Raw genomic sequence first — 23,590 nt, forward strand, 5'->3', positions numbered from 1 at the left:
AAGGTCACACAGCAGGTAAGTGGCAGAGCTGGAATTAGAACCCCGGTTCTCTGGTTCCCAGGCCCATGTTTTATCCACTAGGCCATGTTGCTTCCTTCTCCTTCATGCTATGTCTGATAGTCACTCCCTTCCTCTCAGGGACCTCCTGGCAAATCAAGACGTCAGCAGCCTGAAATTTCTAAAGACTGCCACAAAACCATCCAAAATACAGCTGTTACTGCCACAAACTCTGGGCAGCACCAAATGTCCAACTATGGGTCACGTCTGCTGCTGGGCCATGACTGAAAGTCTTCCTTCCTCTTCCCACTCTCCCTATTTTTCAAATCTTCAAGAGTAATAACTAGAAAAGGAACTTGGTAATGAAATGCAAAACACTACCATTCAATCAGGGATGCAGTATGGCCTAGTGGAAAGAGTTTGGATCTGGGTGTCGGGAACCTGGGTTCTAATCCTCACTCTGCCACTTACTTGCTGCATGACCTTGGACAAGTCACTTCACTTCTTGGTGCCTCAGGTTTCTCATCCGTAAAATGAAGCTTCAAAACCTGTTCTCCCACCTATTTAGACTGTGAGCCCCAAGGCATAGTACAGTGCTTGGCGTATAGAAATAATTTAAATAGCACAGGCGACTTGGTGGTGCAGTGGCCATGTGACACAGCCAGTGATTCTTCAAACAGTGTATGAGGCTTTTTACGGTGGCTTTTTATGGTGGAATATCTACATTCACATGCATTTCCTCTAAGATCCTCTCCTAATCTTAATCCTCAGTTCCTAAGCATTTTGCATAAAAGAAAAAAAAAAGGGGGAAGAGTTAGTCATATCCTTCTTCTCTACCTGCTTCCTTTTCCCAGTTTTATTTCACTCAAAGTATATCTGGAATTTTTAGAGCACACTAAAAATTGGAGGATTGGGTGTAATTTTTTAAAAAAACTAGGTGAGAAAACTGCCTTAAGACTTTCAGATAAAGAAAGTGGGACTTAAACACCACTGATTAGTTGGTTGACTTCAAGAGGATCTAGATCTACTTAAAATTATTGAGGCTAGCTAGCAAATATCAATTGTTGTCTACACTTTCATTTTTTTTTAATGATTATTATTTATCATCAATCGTATTTATTGAGTGCTTACTGTGTGCAGAGCACTGTACTAAGCACTTGGGAAGTACAAGTTGAACTTGTATTATTCATCACCTAGCATGTGCATATCACTGAACCAAGGATTTGGGAGAGTTATCCCCACCCTCAAGGATCCTACATTCTAAATCCACGAAATCCATGAAATCCAGGACTATAAAGAGATGGTACCCAAAGTATAAAATGATGCAGCCGGGCACTTAACCCAACCATCTTCACACCCAAATGTCTCGGAAAACATTTTTTTTATACTATATGTTAAGTGCTCACTATGTGCCAGGTACTAAGCACGGGGAAGATACAAGCAAATCAGACTGGAGACAGTCCTTGTTCCACATGGGGCTCACAATCTTAATCCCCATTTTACAGATGAGGGAACTGAGGCACAGAGAAGTTAAATGGCTTGTCCAAGGTCATACAGTAGACAAGTGGCGGAGTCAGGATTAGAACCCAGCTCTTTCTAACTCCCAGGCCCGTGTTCTACCCACTAAGCCATGCTGCTTCTCTACCATAAAGGATGAAATGTAATTGCATACAATAATATGCTTCACTATATGATTGCAAACCAAACATTTTCAGTGTCTGACACACACAAGGAATTCACACCTGTTTGCAATCAGCTCTTACAGAGGCAGGAGCCCAAATGGGCTGTTTTAAAATCAGGAATTTCGACCAGTGTGTGTCATGGCCCACAAGGATGGCTTGGACATCCTTTCCCAAGTGGGCCCTGGAGATCTGAGGCAGAACCAGCGTGGCTCAGTGGAAAGAGCCCGGACTTTGGAGTCAGAGGTCATGGGTTCAAATCCCAGCTCTGCCAATTGTCAGTTGTGTGGCTTTGGGCAAGTCACTTCACTTCTCTGTGCCTCAGTTACCTCATCTGTAAAATGGGGATTAAGACTGTTAGCCCCCTGAGAACCTGATCGCCTTGTAACTTCCCCAGTGCTTAGAACAGTGCTTTGCACATAGTAAGCGCTTAATAAATGCCATCAAAAAAACCACAAAAAACCAGGAGTGATTCTATTGGACAGCTCTCTCTCCTGAGCATGGTTGTATGAACAAACACAAACCCAGATCCTTTTTCCAGGCGGAAGTCCACTCAGCATACTGAGATCAGTTTGAAAAACCTCCCCCATCCCATCTCCTCCTCCTCTTATAGGAAATGGGGCAATTATTGGTCACTTTTAGAGTGCTGGACTTTCCTTTGTTAACTCGGGAACAATAGACATATAGGCTATGGTTAACATAAAAGCATCATAGGAGCACATGAAAAGGTTTTTTGGGGAAATCTGCAGAACTTAGACTGTGTCACTAGGTGGGACCCTGGACCCCTGCCTTGCTTCAGAACCACTGTGTTCCCCTCCCAGGTCTTTATAAACACAGGCTGAGTCATGGGACTCGGCCACGGGAGGCAGAGGGAAGCTAGGTTCTGAAAATGAATCTGATGCCGTATCAATGCCAGACCAGCGGACAATCAAATAGTCACCCTCGGTCCTTCCCACAGATGTTCTTTATGTCTTCGAACAAAAGGGACAAGAAAGCACTTGCCTGTCTCTCCACATAGACTGCGTGCTCCTTGTGGGTAGGGGTTGCATCTACCAACTCTGTTGAACTGTACTTTCCCAAGTGCTACGTACAGTCTTCTGCACACAGTAGGCACTTAATCATCATCAATCATATTTATTGAGCGCTTACTACGTGCAATAATAACACTGGTTGACTGATTGATCTGATTATTAAGAGACTGTTTTGCACAGCTCGTTTTTTCAGAAGGCTGGGGTGCAGACCCTGTGAAGCCCCCCCCCCACCCCCCACCCCGGGATGCGTGCTAGGGGCTGGGATGGGTGGACAGGAGTGGGTTGCCAGGCTTCTCCAACACCATCTCAAATCTGGGGGCTCTGTCCGATGCCTGGGTACCCCAGATTGAGCAGGGCTCGTGAAAGTCCGTCAAGGCCTCTGCAGATCTGGTGGTGTTTTGCTGTCAGCTGGGAAAACGGCTGTCCTCCTTCCCTCATGCAAGAGGAAATGACATTTTTGCACTGTTCTTTCAAAGGGAGAGTGGAGGCGGTAGGGCCTACCCCCTAATTAATTACTGAAAGACAACCTAGAGCAAACGTTTTCTCTCTCAGAACAGATAATGCCAAAGGCGGACACAAGAGGGGGTTGCATGTTCTCTTTGGTGTGTGGGTCAAAGCCAAACACCTGTCTGTCTCTCCAAACACGCCGGGGGGGAAAATCAACTGAGTTCCCTCCAAGACTTTTGGAAAACTCTATCTTCAACAGGACACCCTCCCTCCTCCTGGATTAACCAGTTTCCTGCAGTTACGTGGGATGCCTTCCCAACCTAATCACTGGCTGAATACACCGGTGACAAAACAGGAGGATGATACTAGCTACCTCTGAAGTCAGCTCAGTAGCAAAGCTCCACGCCTGATTTCTCAAAGCAGAAAGAATGATGGTCACCCAGTTCCAAACTAATTGCCGGCATTTGTAGAATCTCTTTCTGCTTATTTCTTTTAATCGATTCTGACCGTGCCAGCCCATCTTTAATGCTATAAACAAAGATGTAAGCTTCTTTATAGGCAGGAGCAGATTACTGGCTTAACAGACACTTCAGTTCATGGTTTTTTTGAACAGTGCAGCATGTAATGACATTATTCACATCAGCCGTGGAATAATTAATAAAGGACCATTTCCTTCTTTTAGCCTGCAATAAAGACTGCTCAAAGGGCAAGCAGAGGCTCTGGTGATGCTTTAAACTGAGCACAACAGAGGATGGACAGGCTGGTGAAAATTAAGCCACCAAAAGTTTTGTTAAGGATTTCCAGTAGCCGGAGGGGTGGCCAATACATGCAGGTGAACAAATACCGAGGTCACGGGGCCAAGGTGACTGTTCGTCCATTTTCCAACCCGTGAGTTGGGTGTGTCCTGTGACTGGTCCAGATACGGCACTGAGAACCTTTGGGGCCTGTATTTTTATGGTCAGTACCCAGATTCCCTCTACCTCAGCTCCTCCCACCAAGTTTTGTGGCTCACAAGTGGTGCCCATGTTTTCAAGGGACTGAAAGGGGGATGCAGTCATCTGGACCAAGACAGCAGGGGTCGGACCCTCCCCACCGCCTCCCTCCGCCCCCCCTCCCGGGAGAGAGGCTCTAGGTTCAAGTAGACATCCATAAAATAGTCTTGGTGACTGTCTACACAAATGCTCTGTGCCCAGGTTAATGTCACGGCATCTGGGTTATCCAATCTCTCTAAGTGCCATCACTGACAACCCTACCAGGGCTGATTTGGGGAGGTGGGGGGAGAGGGGTCCTCCCAATCTTTGTCCTTAACAGAGGACGAATCACGTCATGGGCAGGGAAGAGCTGCGACAGGGTGAGGGAGCCCCAACCAAAGCCAAGTGGAGGCTGAGTGGCTACCTACATTCGCCAATTTGAAAGATCCATATTTTCCATCTACCAAGTTAGATTTGACAAAATAATCTCTCAACTCTCTGGTTCCCTTAAACCATTTAGACTTTGCTTCAACTAGCAATGGGAACCTTCATTTAGGGACATATTATGGTCTGCAGAGCCCATAACTACTACTTCTACTAGTAATAACAGCATTAATGGGATTTCTCAAACGATTATTATGTGTTAAGCCCTGGGGTAGATATGATATAATTAGATCAGACAATCTCTGCACCACATGGGCTCAAAGTCTATGGGATTCCCCAACTGTTATGTCAACCAGTGTGCCAAGAGTATGGGATGGCCTCAGAGATCTTGCTCAATGACACCCCCGTTCTGTCTCCCACTGTGGAGGAGAATTGGCCTGGGCAGAGTCATGTAGGGCACAGACACTTGATTGACTCTTCAAATCTCCCAGACACAATCACATTATCAGGAAATGTAGGAAAATGCAGAACAAGGTCTTAAATAGTTGAGTCATCAGTGCACAAATGTGGCTTTTGAGTGCGTAAGTACTGAAATGATAGTTTGGGAGAACATGTCCCAGGGACAAGAAAAATTGATCATAGAAAGCCTCCTGAAGGAGGTGTGATTCCAGAGGGACTCTGAGAATGGGGAGGTCTGGTCTGGTGGATTTGAAAGGGGAGGTTGTTTCAGGCAAAGAGGAAGAGCCTGATCAGAGGCAGGAGAATTGAAAATTGAGTAAGAAGGTGAGCTTGGGAAGAAAAAAGAGTGCAGGCTGGGGTGAAGTTGGAGAGGAGAGCTATGGTCTCCCAAAACCTTCCTTCCGTCTGCCATTGTCTGCCCAGCTCTGGGAGAGTTTCTAGCCATCATCAGTCCTTCAAATCATCTAGGCATCACAGGCCAGCATCTGCAACTCGGTTAATCCTGTCAGAGCATTAGTTAGTAACTGACAGAGGGCTGGGAAGACAGAAAACTATAATTGAACCATTTCTCCAGACTGAGTTGGGGGCAGGGGATAGACAGTAAGATGACTAAGTATTAAACATTTTAATGTGCACTGCTGACCTCTCCCTCATTCATAATTTATTTACAGTCACCATGGAAACCGGATGGATGAGGGTTGCCTAGCTCTCTTGCCACAGCATCCTCTCTGGCCCAGTGAAGTAACACAGAGGGATTGATTTAATCCTCTGCAAAGATACATTTTCTGAATACCCTACACTCGAGATGGCCCTATTGGAACTCATTCTAGGTTGATTTGAATTAATTGCTTATAATTACAGTGGTTGCTCCAGAAAGAAATCACTGATTACAACCTCCATTCGAATGCTATAAGTTGCAAGATGGGAAAAACATCCATTTAAAACCGAAACATTAGGGGTAGATATCTTAAGACTGAAGAGTTTTAAAAATTGAAGACAAAAGGGGAGAGAGGCAAAGGAAACAATACTGTACAAAGTTAAAGGTCAAGGGAATATTAAATCCCCTTGAGCCTGTTACAACTTGGATTTCCACAGCATCTTTCTTGCACCCGTTCTCTCCATTTTATTCTCCTCACTTCCTGGAGGCAAGAAAGAAAGCATTACATTATCACATCCACTTGATAGAGGAGGAAACCAAATCCCAGAGTGCTTAACCCTGGCAATAGCCAGCACCTTGAATTTGAGCTTGCACATAGTGCATCTATTTCCTCTCCATCTCAGTAGGGGATGTAGGTGAAATACAAAAATCCACTAAGACACGGAGGCTTAGTGCAATGTTCCATGTCCAAAATTAACAAAGGAAATCGAGGAGAGGGAGAAGAGGTGACAGAATATGGGTTTCTGTAATTCCTCTTATTTCACTACGCCACCACATTGTGGAATTGAATAGTGTCACCTGTTCATAGCCCAACTATTAATCACCGGTGAGACTAGATGGTAAACGAAGAGGTACGACCCCTCTCTGGGGATTAAAGGGTTTGAATTAGCTCATTCATCAAAATGGCCAATTAAATGGTCTTCCTTTAAAGAAGGCCCTGGATAATGTGCCCCCTACAAAACCTTAAATGAAACCAAGAAAAACCACACACCAAAATACTTTCATTTTTAGACAGCAAAGTGTTCAAACAATAGAAATGCTTTTAATTTACTGGAAACCCACTGCTCTTTTTGCATTTGCAAATCAGAGGTGAAATTTGGGGTGATGGCTGGGGAACACTGCACTGCAGATTGGAAGCAGGTAGACCACAGCTTGACTGGTTCATTATGGGTGCTGAGAACTGTACCTAAGTAAGTGCTAAGCTCTGGAAAGCTTCTTCCTCCACCAACCTTTTCTAGGCTGGTAATGTGCTCTCCTGTTTTTGAATGCTTGATATTTTCCATTCCCCAGGGCAAAACACAATAAACACCCCCCAAAAAATGTGGTAAGGCCTTGCTATAAAGGGGATGCTCTGATCTCTGAATAAGCCAGGCCCAAACCCACAAGCCAAGCAAACGTCCTTGCTCCTCAGTGACAGTTTGCTATTCAGAGGCAGAAAAATTTTGTAAGGAGGAAAAAAAAGAAAAAAAGAATGACATATCTTACAAATACAAACAATAGGACAGTGCATCACAGCCAGTAAATGTTAGTACCTCCATTACATTGTAGTAGTGGGTTTTTTAAAAATTGTACTTTGCTATCTATCTTGCATTTCACTCTTAGCTTTCACACTCACAGCACTTTTCCTACCCAGTGCAGAACTTGATGTTATTTGCACATATGCAAAAGGAAACAAAAAGGATTTGGCTGGGATTTAAATTTAATTACAGGGCAAATTGAATCTCTGTGTTTCCGATGAAGGCTACGGGTACACTGGGAGTGAATATTAATGTCCAGTAACTTTATCCCTTGCACATAATGGACTGTGGAGAATAAACAATCCTGATCTGTTTATGAAATTTACACTCTCCACTGGGCAAACCATGTGGCAAACAAGATCTATAACATACATACGCAAAGCACAAGGTACCCCAGATGTTTAAAGGAGACAGAAATACTAGGGAGTGAGGAGGGAAAAAGGAAAGAAATAGGAGGCAGAAGCAGTGTGGCCTAATGGATAGAGCATGATCCTGGGAGTCAGAAGGATCCGAGTTCTAATCCTGCTTCTGCCACCTGGCTGCTGCATGACCTCGGGCAAGTCATTTAACTTCTCTGTGCCTCAGTTCCCTCATCTGTAAAATGGGGATTAAGACTGTCCCCATGTGGGACATGGACTGTGTCCAACCTGATTAGCTTATAACTACTCCAGTGCTTAATAAAGTGCCTGGCACAGAGTAAGCACTTACTGAACACCATAAAAAACTCAACAAAATAAAAAAGAAGAAATGTTTTAAGGATTGTGAATTGTAAGTCTGCTGAGGTGCCTTACCCTCTTGGATCACAAGAGCCCTAGGTCCCAAAATTCAATCAGCATTCAATATCATTCATATTAGAACATGAATTTTCTCTAAATAGTGCAATGACATGAATCAATTTTAAGGAGCCTCAAATCGTTATCAAAAAGACTTACAATTACATTTCTTCTGCCATTTCAGATTAAACTCTACTTCACCAGTTCAACTCCGAAATTGAATTTCATTCCCTTTTACCTTTTTATTATTTTTTTAGGTGAAACAAAAGCCTCTGGTCACACGGAATTTGATATGGTCACACCTCACATTTAATATGGTTTCACATGATGGAGCACTCAATCATTTGGAGATATGAAGACTAAGACACAACTTTAAACAAATAGGGAGAAATCACTGGGACAAAGTTGATTTGAAATTTCAGTAGTGAAGGATATAAATATTTTCCACACATACCTCCCATACAAAACTAGTAATGATGTCACCAAACAGTTGCAGAGGTCACCTAAGTTCCCGGGCAATGAATCGCACTTTTACTTGGAAACAATCCGATCGCTCCATCTTGGAAACACGGTAGTATAACAACAGTGATCTGTTATGTAATGGTTTTTGGAAGGGGGTTTCTCTGCCGCCACCACTGAAAACTCTTTGGGTAACCTGGCTCTAAAACCTCAATTTTCACTTTGCGTTCATATCGATTCCATCCTGCTGCTCTCTTTGACAAAGGCAGGGTGACTGTCACCTGTAAGAGGTGACAGGCAATCACCTTCCCATGCAGTGTCTTGAAGCATTTGCTTACCTTCTGAAGCTGGCCCTGACTCGAAGATTTCTTTATCGTTGGTTCTTGGGTGACTACAAAGTTTAACCCACTAAAAGGCTTTGGAGGGAGCTACCCCACACTCTTCTAATTAAAAATTTGGACAGAGGGCATTTCCTGCTGTCATATTATTCCAGACTCATGCCAATCCACATCTTCATTCATGCATCTTTCCAGCATTAATCCTTCCTAGCTTTCTCCCACCCACTGAACAACTGAGCTGCAACAGCCATACTAATCCAACAGCCATACTAATACTTCAATCAATCAACGGTATGTATTGAGCGCTATGTGCACAGCACTGTACGAAGCGCTTGGGAGAGTTCAAAACAACAGAACTAGCAGACACGCTCCCTGCCCACAATGGGATTCCCTCCTTCCATCAACACTTGGAGCTAGTGCTATCTGCGGGCCTCATCAGTGCACAGCTAACCCTTCTTGATAAGAAATAAAATGTGGCATTGCTTCACACCACATAATTCCTGCAGGGAACCACTAGATTCTAGCCCCAACTGGATTACTTCGATCGATTCATCAATAATTATTTATTGAGTGCTCACTGTTTGCAGAGCATTGAACTAAGCTCTTAGCACTGTAATGCATCTTTAGAGACTTTTGGCAACTCCAATTTCCCTTGACAAAGTTCAGGAGCCAGTCAATTATGACCACATTTGGAAGTGAATTTGATATTCTAATGCTAGAGATTGTAAACTCTTTGAGGGCAGGTATCAGGTCTTCAATGCTTATTGTAGTCTCCCCAGTGCTTAGTACACAGTAGACTTGCAATAAATGTTATTTATTGATGATTTTAGCAGGCTAAAAAAAAAAAGCTCGACGGGGGACCCTACCTGCTTCTAATTTCAAAAAGGTTGAAATTTTAAGTAGAGTGAAATTTGATGGAATAATTTTTACTCTGATGGTTCTGTGAAGGTTTTCAAGTGTAAACCCCATTTTAAAGATGGAGACTTTATTTGGTTTGCCTGTCATCCCACCCCTCCATCACCCCCCCTCCCCACCCACCCCAAACCACCCACAAAAACCCAGTGAGGTCACTGTGGTACAAGTCCAATTTACTTTATTGCCAATCCCCAATTCCAACCATTAAATTTCAACTCGCCAATAAAATCCACTCCCAGAATCACTGAGAGCTATTTCACGTGCAGTCCTGGGCCAGGAGTGTGAGTGCACTTAAGTAGTTGGTACATAAATCAATGATCTTTTAACTCCAGAAACATGATTTAATGGCTGCTCAAGGTTAACGCTCGACAGCCTCATCCAGCCCTTCTACAAGGCCACAGAGCCGGTGTCCGCACACTGCTGTTGCCGTGATGCTCAAAAGGTCACAGTCTCAAACATGTTTACCCAGGTCAGACAGTCAGGTGGGCAAAAACCTCCATGAGGGAAAATGGTTCTCAAAATCTGCCTTGTGTAAAAGCTGGAAACCCAATTGGATATGCCTCCTAGTCAGGGAAAGCCAGCTCATTCATTCATTCATATTTATTGAGCACTTACTGTGTGCAGAGCATTGTGTTAAGCATTTGGAAGATACAATTTAGCAACAGAGAGACACAATCCCTCCCCAAACTGGGCTTACCGTCAGCCAGGACCCCGAATAAGTACTCTGGATGAAAACAGAATCGTCATTTTCCTCAAGCTGCATCCTAGTGTTTACAGAACACCGAGCCTCTCATTTGAAGGCCGCATCTGCCGTTCTTTCCTCTAGACAGTGCAAATCCAAAATCCAGGCCCTTCACGGCCTGGCTGCAACAGATCGACTTCATTCTGCTTGGTCCCTGCAGACCACACTGTCCTTTCTGGACTCTCTTGTGTTCCATGATTCATAAGGCACACGTTTTATTGCGGCTCCCTTAATCTCTTTTCCAAACTGACTGTACTTTCTCACCATCTCCCAGTTGTCAAATTACAGCATCTTATTATTCTCCCCGTTTTTTTTCTTAGTGCAAAAAGCACAGAGAATGGCTCTGTTTATCAAATCTGGCACAGCCTGCTGGGAAATTCTCTAAATCTCAACAAGCAGTTACTGACAGACCCAACCTGTGATTGCAAAGTCTGGTGAGGAAAAACAAAAGTTAACCACTCCCACTCATATTCGAACACAACATTTATTTGCATTTTTTCTGTTTCAGGTAAGGCCAAACATTGTATTCCCTATTCAGGGCAGGTTGGTTGCTGACCAAGTCCGAAGATTCGTTATCCCATGCCAGCTCTGGTCTCACAGAATGTTACCGAGCACCACTACTACTGAAGCAGGGAAGGAGGAGGAGAAAAAACTCAACCAAGCCTGCCCTTACCCCACTCAATGCTCTGAGCTGCTGCTGCTGCCCATTGCTACCAAAAGCAGAGTGGAAGTGGGTGTGGGAAAGAAAGACTGAAGAGGGGCAGGGAGAGGGAGGGATGCCCTGGACCCCAATGCCCCTACACCAGAAACCCAAAGCAGCTCCTCCAGCCTGCAGCAAGGAAAAGTGAGCCACTTTTGAGTTAGGGAGGCGTGGAACACAAGCAAGTGGAGCAGAGTGGCATACTGGAAGGAACATGGGCCTGGGTAATCCCAGCTTCCTTCACTTGGCTTCTGGGTGACCTGGGGCAAGTCACAACCTCTCTGAGCCTCAGTTGTCCCATCTGTAAAATAAGGATTAAACCTGGGAGCCCCAAGTGGGACATGGGCTGTGTCAACCTGATTAGCTCATATCTACCTCAGCACTGAGTACAGTGCCTGGCATACAATAAGTGCTTAACAGATGCCATAAAAAAATTTCTCCTGAAAATAGGGTGCCTTTCAGGAAAGGTGCTAGGTCAAGAAAGTAGCAGCCTCAAGAGAGGGGTGTAAGATGTTTTAGAGGGAAGGGTCTACAGGGGAGCTGCTTGCTCATTTCCTGCTAAAAACGATAATGGACAGCATTACTAAAATACTTCTAAATTCCAGCTCACCCTTAAACACCCTTCACCAAATCCCCCATGAATAGCAATGTTGATGTCATGCTCTGTCAAGGAACAGAAATAATTTTGTTTCCTTGCCTACGTTAGTTTGCTGACAGGGTGGTTCCTGAACCTGCTCTGTTTAATGAACAGCCCTTATGTTATATAGATTTATGGGGTGTTTGGCCGATGTTAACAATGAGCAAATACCTAAGGCAGTGGGTTTACTCAAGCATCAAGGCTTCTTTCCTGTCTCAGGACTGAAAGGGAGGAAATACATTGGTTTCAAAGATAATTACAGACTCACGGGGCTGTTCCATCTGCTGAACAACAGAGTCTGTCAATCTTCCCTAGCTTGTCAGTCTTGGGTCCAACAAGCTTGGGTATCCAGAATATATCATTAATCTTATTGGGATAAAACAAGGACCCAAAAACTGAGCATCCTGCCCCATTCCATGGGAAGGTCCAAGATAGAGACTAATTAGATGATGGGGAGGGTGGGAATCTATATGCAGCTGAATATTAAGGGGGACTGCAGAGGTATTATGTCAAATTTCAATAGGTAATAGACACAAATTGGGAAACAAAGAGGGACCACCCCCCCCTTCCACTTCTCTTGAAGATTTAAAAAACAAGAGGATTTCATAACTCTGCCATCGCGGACTCCCTCCTGGTCTGTCTCCAACTGGATTCTGTGCAGGAAAGACGAAGAAGTCAGATCAGAGAGCAAGGAGCCTCCAGGTTCTCTTCTGTCTAGGCAGAAGTACTTTGTTGGAATAAACTTGCCCAATAATATTTGACAGATGAGGGAAGTGACTTGCCCACAGTCACGGAGCAGGAAAGCGGCGGAGTCAGAATTAGAACCCAGGTCCTCTGATTCCCAGACCTGTACTTATTTCCATCTAATAATCCCCTGCTGGCAAGCCCTTCTTTTTATCCCTCACCCAATCCATTACTGGTCAGATAGTCAGAGGCCATCTATGGGCAGTAAGACAGAGAGTAAGCTGAGTGGGATGGGGCGGGAGGGGAAGGGATTCATCCTTTCCCTTCCTCATGAGCCAACGCTGTCAGCCACTCCCTTTAATCCAAGTTACCTAGGAGTCTCTGTACCCACTGCAGACCAAGAGTGTTCATACCAGGGAGAGACTATTGTGCCGTCAATGAAGCAAACCTGGGCACCAGAAAAGGGGGAGGTGGGAGAGGGAAAAGATCAACATGAATTGAGACCCTGTAGCCCGAGCCCAGAACTCAGAATGAACTGAGGGTTGTTGAGTGGGGACTCAGAGCAGGCAAGGAAGGCAGGAACCAGGGACACAGGATCACAGCAATCTTCAAGCACTATTCCGGTCACTCAACAAGTCTTGCTTCAAAAGGTTTAGTGCTTTTCAATGAGCCTCAATTTAATTAACTCTGGCAATGAGGTAGCCTCATTAACAAATTTGGTGTCATCACAGAGCTATTTTCAAGCATCAACCTCATTCTACAATTCTACCTCCAATCTCTACTAAGCTCTTCCATGGCCCAGTGCTTTGCATTTTACAGTAAAAATATCTGGCATTTTTTAAGGGATTAGAGTGGGCCAGACACCATACTAAGCGCTGGAATATTCACAATACAATCAGATTGGACATAGACCCTGTCTCACATAGGATTTACAGTCTAAGTGGGAAGGATTCCAGGAATTTAATCCCCATTTTACAGATGAGTAAACCGGGGTCCAGAGAAGTTAAGTGACTTACCCACAGTCACACAACAGGCAAGTGATGGAGCCGGGATTAGAATCCCAGTCCCCTGACTGCCAGGCCTATGTTTCTTCCACTAGGCCAGGCTGATTTGGTAATCATTTAATATTATTTCCTGAATAAAAGTAATTGGGCCCAACTCTCCCATTGCTAAAACTTTAACAGTGTGGTAGTAACTCTGGAAGGGGTATTAATTTTCATCATCATCATCATCAATCATATTTATTGAGCGCTTACTATGTGCAGAGCACTGTACTAAGCGCTTGGGAAGTACAAATTGGCAACACATAGAGACAGTCCCTACCCAACAGTGGGCTCACAGTCTAAAAGGGGGAGACAGAGAACAAAACCAAACATACCAACAAAATAAAATAAATAGGATAGATATGTACAAGTAAAATAGAGTAATAAATATGTACAAACATATATACATATATACAGGTGCTGTGGGGAAGGGAAGGAGGTAAGATGGGGGGGATGGAGAGGGGGACGAGGGGGAGAGGAAGGAAGGGGAGCAGTCTGGGAAGGCCTCCTGGAGGAGGTGAGCTCTCAGAAGGGCCTTGAAGGGAGGAAGAGAGCTAGCTTGGCGGATGGGCAGAGGGAGGGCATTCCAGGCCCGGGGGATGACGTGGGCCGGTGGTCGATGGCGGGACAGGCGAGAACGAGGTACGGTGAGGAGATTAGCGGTGGAGGAGAGGAGGGTGTGCGCTCCAGGCTTTCCAGACCAAGAGACTAATTAGTGCATTGCTACAGTGTATTACCTTGGAACCACAGTTCTCTCCCCAAATAGAGCCCAGCCCCAACTCTCACCCCTGCCCCCAGTGATGAAAAACCACTGGCATATACCAAGCCCTTCCGCCATGCACAGCATTTAGAAAAGCACAATAAAAGAAAGACCCACATCCTCTGCCTTCAAGGACAAGTTAGTCTAATGCAAGCCATGGCTCTTTGAGTGGTGAGGTGTCAGAAATATAATTTTAATCCCTCTTATTAGGAATATTTTGGTGGGGAGGTAGAAACGGAGTGGAGTGAGGGAAAGCAGAGACTCACAATGAAGTGACAGTTGCTTTTTTTCGTAACTAAAAAATCACAAGTGAGAGAAGCCGAAGTTTCTTTCATTTGCTCATGCCATCCAGGTAAGAGATTAACCTTTCATTCTAATGAATCTTCCAGGAGGCTGCGCAGTTGGGAAGAATGCAGATACAGGATACGGATGGCAGAAGCTTGTACATGTTATGAGGTCAGGACAGAGCGGTGAAGCTTCTGGGAATTTGTCAGAAACATGTGACATCACCCAGGGGTGGGGGTAAAGACAGCCTAAAGGTGCTGCTAATTGCTCTCTGTCATCATCAATCGTATTTATTGAGCACTTACTATGTGCAGAGCACTGTACTAAGCACTTGGGAAGTACAAATAGGCAACATATAGAGACAGTCCCTACCCAACAGTGGGCTCACAGTCTAAAAGGGGGGAGACAGAGAACAAAACCAAACATACTAACAAAATAAAATAAATAGCACCCTGAAAATGCACAAAGAGGGCAGTTTTCCCCAAAGACCCCTGGGCAAATGCCTGAAATGAATGTCCTTTGGGGTAATGCTTTCCTACCTCAGACTTAGAAAAGGTTCTCGTGTTGATCCCCTTCATTCTCTGAAATTTGCCAATGCTGCTACCCATGGAGCTCAATGCACATGAGCAGCTGGACTCATGGGTGACATATGGCCTGGCAGATGATATCTGTGGGACGGATAATCGTCTCTGAGCATTCACACTTGATCTTGCACGATCCTAGTGCCTCAAGAGCTTCTGATTCAGTTGTGTTCTAAATCGCTTCCCAGAGATCACTGAATTGAGTCCCTTTGCCTTCTGAGGTACCAGAGTTCGGCAACATTTATCAGGAGGCAGGGGTCTCCAGCTGAGGGAAAATAAAGGAAAGACAAAGGAATCCCTGAGCTAACAATGTTACAAGATACTGTAAAAATTCATTTCAGTATGAATTTCTACCCAGGTACCTCCTCAGGGCAGTATGGCCTCGTGAAAACAGCACCTGCCTGGGAATCAGAGGACCTGGGTTCTAAACCCAGCTCGGACACTTGCCCTCTATGTGACCTTGGGCAAGCCACTTCTCTGTACCTCAGTTTCCTCATCTTTACAATGGGGATTCAAAATCTGTTCTTCCTCCTGGGTAAGTTTTGGGAGCCCAAAAGTAATATTAATGATAATAGTAATAATAATAAAAGTATTACTGTGTGCCAAGCATTGAACTAAGTGCTGGGATAATCAGGTTGGAGAGAGTCCCTGTCCCACGTGGGACTAACAGTCTAAGTAGGAGGGAGAGTGGGTATTAAATCCCCATTTAAAAAATTAGGAAACTGAGGCACAGAAAAGGTAAGACACTTGCCCAAAGTCCCACAACAAGCAAGAAGCAGCGTGGTTCAGTGGAAAGGGCATGGGCTCTGGAGTCAGAGGTCATGGGTTCAAATCCCAGCTCCACCACATGTCTGCTGTGTGACCTTGGGCAAGTCACTTAACTTCTCGGAGCCTCAGTTACCTCATCTGTAAAATGGGGATTAAGACTGTGAGCCCCACGTGGGACAACCTGTTCACCTTGTATCCCCCCACTGCTTAGAACAGTGCTTTGCACATAGTAAGCACTTAATAAATGCCATCAACAACAAAAACAAAGTGTCAGAGCTGGGATTAGAGCCCAGGTCGTTTGACTCCAGGCCCATGCTCTTTCCACTAGGCCACCCGATGTACTCCAGCACTTAGTACATTGTTTGGAACATAGCAAGCGCTTAACAAATGCCACAGTTATTATTATTACTATTATTATTTATTATAGCTGGCTTCACTTAAGATGTTTTGTGACTGTTTTCCCTCCATTGGCTCAAACATTTCAGAGACCTGAAAAATGAAGTTTCCTTTTTCAACCCTTTTTTTACCCCCCTATTTCAACTCATACCATCCATCCACCTCTGAGTCCTGTCATTATTTTGACTTTTTGGGCATTTTCTCCTGGTTTGTTTCTTCTCTTGCTTTCTTTTTGTATTTAGTTATCCCTACAGCTCAGTGCACACCAGCTTCTATTAGAACCATAATTCATGCTTACAAATGCATAAGCTGCCTTTTGTTATTATTACTTATATACATTACATATGATAAATATATTAACAATAAATACCATAGTAATAACAATAATATTACTTTATTTTTCCAAACACTTTTGCATTAGTTATTTCATTTTTCACAACAGCTCTATGAGGTAGGGAGAAACAAGTAATATTATTCCAATTTCGAGAGGAAAAAAAAAAACAGGCCAAGATAGGTTTAATGACTTCCCCAAAGCCACACAGCAGACCAGGGGAGATTTTGAGCTAGAATTCAGATCTCTCGATTCCCAGTCCCATGGCCTTTCCACTAGGCCATGCTGAGTGGGACATAACTTGTTGGAATTTATTTGTGATTTTAAGACCCAGATTTTTCCTAGAGAAATCTGCTTTTCAAGCAATGAGTATCATTTCAAAACAACCACATTTCCCCTATCACTGGTGCATGAAGTATTTCACTTGCTGACTGAGAAATTATAGCTCTTATTTGGCAAGTAAATCAGCAAAGAGGAAGCCTGAACTTCTCTGGCAGCCAAACTCCAAGTGAAAAACCTAGATTAGACACACACCCTTGTTTACAGAGATAAATCAGTCCCCCATAAAAAGGAGCATGTGCTTTTAATCAGTCAGTGTAGGGGGGCTAAGTGGACATGATCTTTCAAACCATCAGATCCATAACTTATCTGGGTGGAGATAGGACTAGCAAACGTACCATTAGTTTTGCATTGAAAGTGAGCAATTTAAGCACCTTTGTTGAATGTAACTCTCTGATCTGAACACATCTTTCAAAACTACTAAAACTCCATCTCCTCCAGAAAGTCTTCCCAGTTAACCCACTAGACTATAAGCTTCTTGAGGGCAGGACCTCATCTACTAACTTTATTGTTCTCTCCCAAGTGTTTAGGACAGTGCTCGCCACACAGTAGATGCTCAATAAATACTATTTATTGACTGATTACCTCTTGACTTTGGTCAATTTGATCAGAGCCAACTTTTCCTAGCAGTTAATCATTATTATTGTTATTATCATTATTATATATGTTAAGCACTTACTCCGTGTCAAACAGTGTTCTAAGCGCTGAGGTAGACATAAGTTAATCAGGTCAGACACAGTCCCTGTCCCACAAGGGCTCAGAGTTTGAGGAAGAGGGAAAACTGGTATTTAATCCCCATTTTGCAGATGACAAAACTGAAGTACAGAGTAGTTAAGTGACTTGTCCAAGGACATGCAGCAGGCAAGGGGCAGAGGCAGGATTAGAACCCAGGTCCTCTGACTCATAGGCCCGTGCTCTTCACACTAGGGCATGCTGCTCTCATGAGTGTGTTTCTGTGTTTGTTCCCAGATGCACCTCATGCCTCTAAAGCATCTATTTATATCTGTAGATTTCAATTTATTCTATCTCCTCCATTTAGTTGGTAAGCTCTTCAAGAAGAGGGCCCATGCCTTGATAGTTCTTTGCAACTCCCCTCAGTTCTCTGCACACAGTAGTTTTTCAGGATGGCCCTGTCAAAGAGTGAGAACCTAATGGGAAGCAGCCTGGCTCAGAGGAAAGAGCCCCAGCTTTGGAGCCAGAGGTCATGGGTTCAAATTCCAGCTCCGCCAATTGTCAGCTGTGTGACTTTGGGCAAGTCACTTACCTTCTCTGGGCCTCAGTTACCTCATCTGTAAAATGGGGATTAAGACCGTGAAGCCCCCTGTGGGACAAACTGATCACCTTGTTACCTCCCCAGCGCTTAGAACAGTGCTTTGCACATAGTAAGCACTTAATAAATGCCATCATTATTATTAATGACTCTCCAGATGACAATCGGAGGCACAATGATCATTAAGCTGACATCCACAACTGTACAACTCTACATATTTTTCTAAAGGGAATATCGTAAACATTTCCTTATCCAATTCTAAGATTCTGGGCATTCAGGGTGACAGTGCATTTGCATTAACAAAGCACATTTCAGTAAGAAAGGGCAGGCAGGGCATTCAATTGTATGTTTCCTACAATTCAGCTGCCAGTTCAGTGGACTTTGAACCGAGCAAACCAACAGAGTGTTAAGTCTGCTTCCTTGTCTAATGGTGGAGGAGGAGGAGAAGGAAGAGGAAAAGAAGAGAGGAGAGAGGATTCATAATGCTTACTGACAGGTGGAGGGAGTAAAATTGGGTGAAATGCAACAGAATAATAAAAGTAATTATGGTTCTTGTTATGTGCTTCTTTTGAGCCAAGCACTGTACTAAGCGCTGGGGTAGATATAAGATAATCAGGTCCCACATGGGGCTCACAGTAAAATTAGGTGGGTGAAGAGATATTGGATCCCTATTTTGCAGATGAGGGAGTTGAGGGATAGAGAAGTTAAGTGACTTGCCCAAGGTCACACAACAAAGAAGTGGTGGAGCTGGGATTAGAACCCAGATCCACTGATTCTCAGGCCCATGCTCACCTCACTAGGCCACACTGCTTCTCCAGAAGCAAAACTGTAGAACAGGCAACATGTTTGATTAAAAAAAAAACTTTATAATGATCCCCAGAGAGAAGATGCATCCCATTCAGATAACTATCTTCAGGAAGAGAGAAATTACCACCTATTACAACAATAACCTATAAAGAGTAACCTAAAAGTCAGAGGATAGTGCACCTCAACACTATTAAACAGGGACATTTCCATTTCCATTGATTTTCCATTTTAACTTCCCTTTAATTACAGTCAGAGAGTTTTCAACTATTCTGCTTTCTTCAGCCCTATTCAACAGAAGGACACTTAACCCAAATAGCTGTTTACAGTGATCTTATTCAGAACCTGCTCTCTTGGCGTTCCTTTGGCAAGGAATATAACTGCTCAAAGGGCCATCAGCTAGCTGGCCAGGACCAATCTTCCCACTTACCGTTCACGCAGATCTCAAATGGCTTGCAAAGGTCATCCTCAAATAGACAGCCTGAGGGGAGAAGGAAAGGGGGGGTGGGGAGAAAGGAGGCCAATTAGTACAAAGAAATCATCCTATTGGTAGCTCGGTAGAACATCCACAAGGCAAGGCCCTGGGAAAGAGTCATTAAACTCCTTTTCTTTCTTACCTTTAATCAAAGCTGACAATTAGATGCTGATTAAAATGGGGAAGAAGGGGGAAAAAAGATGGTGAATTGTGAATGACCTTGAAAACCGAAATTCTGAATAGCAAAGACTCATCAGAGAGCTCGTGTATGGCCAGGTTGTCCTGCTCTGACAACCAAGCCATGAAGCCATCTAATGCTCCTTGAGAAACAAAATAAAGGCAATATTTCAAGTTATTTATTATCAGAATTGCAAATGTTATGCATATTTCACCCAGCCAGTCAATATGCTAATTAGACTGCTAATTTATTTTTGTTTTTATTTGCTCGAACATTAAGCAGGACTATATTTCATTTTAAATATCAGCCACCTAGTAATAGTGATTTGAATATAAATCACCAGCAGCAAGGCAAAACCATTTTATCTACCAGACATTTTGCTCAGCCCGTACATTCCAAGCCCTTAGACACATCTTATTTTCCAAAACAATACTGTCTGTCCTTCCCTTGGCAACATTAGAAGGTGCAGGAGCTTCCCCAAAATGAATGGGCCAAATGATTGAAAATACTTTCTCGAAAAAGTGGCAGCTGAAGTCTTCCTCCCAAGCATCATAATTTCAGCTGGTGAAGTGCTGGGAGACAGAGGGTCGAGAAATCTCTATAGCCAGATGAGATGCATTTTAATTAAATAACTGAAAAAGCAGGGAGCGCTGTTTCATATGCTAACCGACAATTATAGGAAAGGTCTTTAGCCTCCTTAGCTCGTCCCCACAATGCAATCCTGAGAGGTAGAAGGGAAAAAAAAAAATCCATAGAAATTGGGCTGCCAAATGATTTTCCTAATGAGAGATTAAACTTTAATGAAGTGAAGAAGTTTGCAACGCAACCGGATGACAGAACCTGTGTCTTGTTGATGATTTAAATCGGACCCTTTCTACCCCCCAGTCTCTTGGCCATGGGCAACCAAAATTTTCAAGGGGTATTAAGGCCTGGTTTTGTGGGTCTTTCTCTCTCCCTGTTGACATCCCAAGGTGAACAAAAACATCTTACAAAAAGCTCAGCCCTTACGGCTGAAGATGTGCCTCTTCCCACCTTCGGAAGCACTAAGCTTATCAAGTTAATAAAAAAATAAATAAATAAGGATTTCCCCCCCCCCAACCCCGGTCTTCCTCTCTCCCCATTTTCCACACTCTCATGGCCACAATGGCAGTTGGTCCTTCTGAAGCTGTCGGTATGCCAGGAAAGGGATACATTAGTCTCAGCTTGTTCTGCTTTGCCTCTGGCCACTACAGGGCCAGAAAGCTCCCAGCTCCAACTCATTCATTCATTCATTCATTCAATTGCATTTATTGAGCCCTTACTGTGTGCAAAGCACTGTAGTAAGCACTTGGGAAGTACAAGTCGGCAACATATAGAGACGGTCCCTTCCCAACAACGGGCTCACAGTCTAGAAGGGGGAGACAGACAACAAAACAAAACAAGCAGACAGGTGTCAATGCCATCAGAATAAATACAATTATAGCTATATACGCATCATTAATAAAATAGAGTAATAAATATGTAAAAATATACACAAATGCTGTGAGGAGGGGAAGGGGGTACGGCAGAGGGAGGGAGGGGCTGATGGGGAGGGCAGGAGGAGGAGGTGAGGAAAAAAGGGGGGCTCAGTCTGAGAAGGCCTCCTGGAGGAAGTGAGCTCTCAGTAGGGCTTTGAAGGGAGGAAGAAAGCCAATTTGGTGGATGTGTGGAGAGAGGGCATTCCAGGCCAGAGGTAGGATGTGGACCGGGGGTCGATGGCGGGACAGGCGAGAACGAGGTACGGTGAGGAGATTAGCGGCGGAGGAGCGGAGGGTGCGGGCTGGGCTGGAGAAGGAGAGAAGGGAGGTGAGGTAGGAGGGAGCAAGGTGATGGAGAGCTTTGAAGCCGAGAGTGAGGAGTTTTTGCTTCATTCAAAGCTAGATAGGCAACCACTGGAGATTTTTGAAGAGGCAAGTGACTCACAGACTTCCTCTGACCTTCCATCCATTTCAGAATCCAGGTCCAAGCTGCCTCACAAAATTGGCTTGATTTTTAGATGGTTTGTTTTGTCCATCTGAATAGCTCCTCTACTTTTCCCATTCCCTCACCCAAAGGTGGCTGTACATTGGCCCTCTCAGAGTGAAATCTCTTTGTGGGCACAGAACATGTCACTTTCTATTCTGTACTTCCCAAGTGTCCACTATAGTGCACTATAACCTCTAGATGCTCAGTAAATATTACTACTTACTATTGTCACAAGTTAATTCAGGAACCTTTTCTTACTAACCTTTACTCTACACCTGGGACATGCTCAGTGGTTCAGTACAGCCACAAAATAAGCTAAGTAGCCATCCTGCATTATTATCATTATTATCAACAGTATTTATTGAACTTCTACTGTGTTAGGCACTTGGGGGGGTATATAAAGGATCTCTGCCTTCAAACACTATATAATCTAATGGGAAAAATCAAACAGACAAGTATAGGCTAAGACAGTGGGAACCAATTTAACAATGCCTAAAATTTGTTAGTGTTTTCATGTTTCCAACAGTTTCACAATTATTGAATTCGGTTCTCATGCAGTCTGTGAAAAGAAGAGGCAGGTATTATTGCCATTTTACAGCAGAGGAAACAAACACTGAAAAATTACACGACTTGCCCAACGTTACACATCAGGCCAGTGGCAGAGCTAGGACTAGAACCCAGGTCTCTCGACTTTTAGAAGCTATTACTCATCTCCTAGTCTACACTGCCTCCCACCTTACACAAGTGGATAAATCAATCAATAACCAAAAAGCATCAGGCATATGCATAACAGTGCTGAGGGGATGGCGGGACCAGGAAGAAGGGAAAATGAATTGGATAAGGGGACATTATAGAGGGGCATTAAGGAAGGGGTGGGATGCTTAATTAATGAATCCCAGAAGTCATCTCACAGAAAAAACCATTCAGAAATTAGAGAGCCAGGCAAGAGGGGAAGAAACAAGAGACTGCTCCATTAACTGTTAAGAGAGGAATCGTGAGATTCAGAGCCTAGTATGAAGGGAGTCGGAATTGGGGCCGGGGTCTATCATCACATATTTCAAAACATCTCTGTGCATGTTCAGTTCAACCGAGTTCTTACAATCCATGAGTATGGTGTACGAGCATCCCACCCAGCATTCACCTGCCACTACTCTCATTCACAAAGTACCACTCTTCAGTGTTGGGGAAGCCCAGCCCTGGGGAATTGTGAGTTGAAAGATCAGTAACTAATGGGGGACTCCAGCCTAAGACAGCTAGTACCCCATCCAAAAGTCTAGGGTCTGATCTAACGAAGGGTCTCTCCCTAGCAAGGAGAAATAAATAAAGCTGAATTTTCAATGAAGAATTCCATTTCTTCCATTTAAACAGTTAAACCTTTAGAGAAGGTCTTTTAGACTGTCTTTTAGTCTTTTAGACTGTGAGCCCACTGTTGGGTAGGGACTGTCTCTATATGTTGCCAATTTGTACTTCCCAAGTGCTTAGTACAGTGCTCTGCACACAGTAAGCGCTCAATAAATACGATTGATGATGATGAAGAAGCAGCAAGGCCTAGTGGATAAAGCACAGGTCTGGGAGTAGAGACCTGGGTTCTATTCCCAGCTCCACCACTTTTCTGCTGTGTGACCTAAGGCAAGTGACTGAATTTCTTTGTTCCCTAATTTGTAAAATGGGGATTAAGACTATGAACCCCATGTGGGACATGGACTATGTCCAACCTGATTAGCTTGTATCCACCCCAGTGCTTCCTACAATGCCCGGCCCAGCACTTAAATACCGTGAAAATAGTTAAAATAAACAGCCTCAAGAAAAGCAGCAGCAATAGGGCAGGATATTGTCTTCAGAAGCAGTTGGAACTGCGAGGCTGATTACTGTTTCACCACTCCCTCTCTTAGCAGAGAGATGGGCAGTTCAGTTGCCAACCTCACAGGTTCAAGAATGAAAGGAACTGACTGTCATCCCATTCTCTTCCCCACCATAAACAACCAC

Source organism: Tachyglossus aculeatus, chromosome 13 (genome assembly GCF_015852505.1).
Source record: "Tachyglossus aculeatus isolate mTacAcu1 chromosome 13, mTacAcu1.pri, whole genome shotgun sequence".
In the NCBI taxonomy this organism is placed as follows: domain Eukaryota; kingdom Metazoa; phylum Chordata; class Mammalia; order Monotremata; family Tachyglossidae; genus Tachyglossus; species Tachyglossus aculeatus.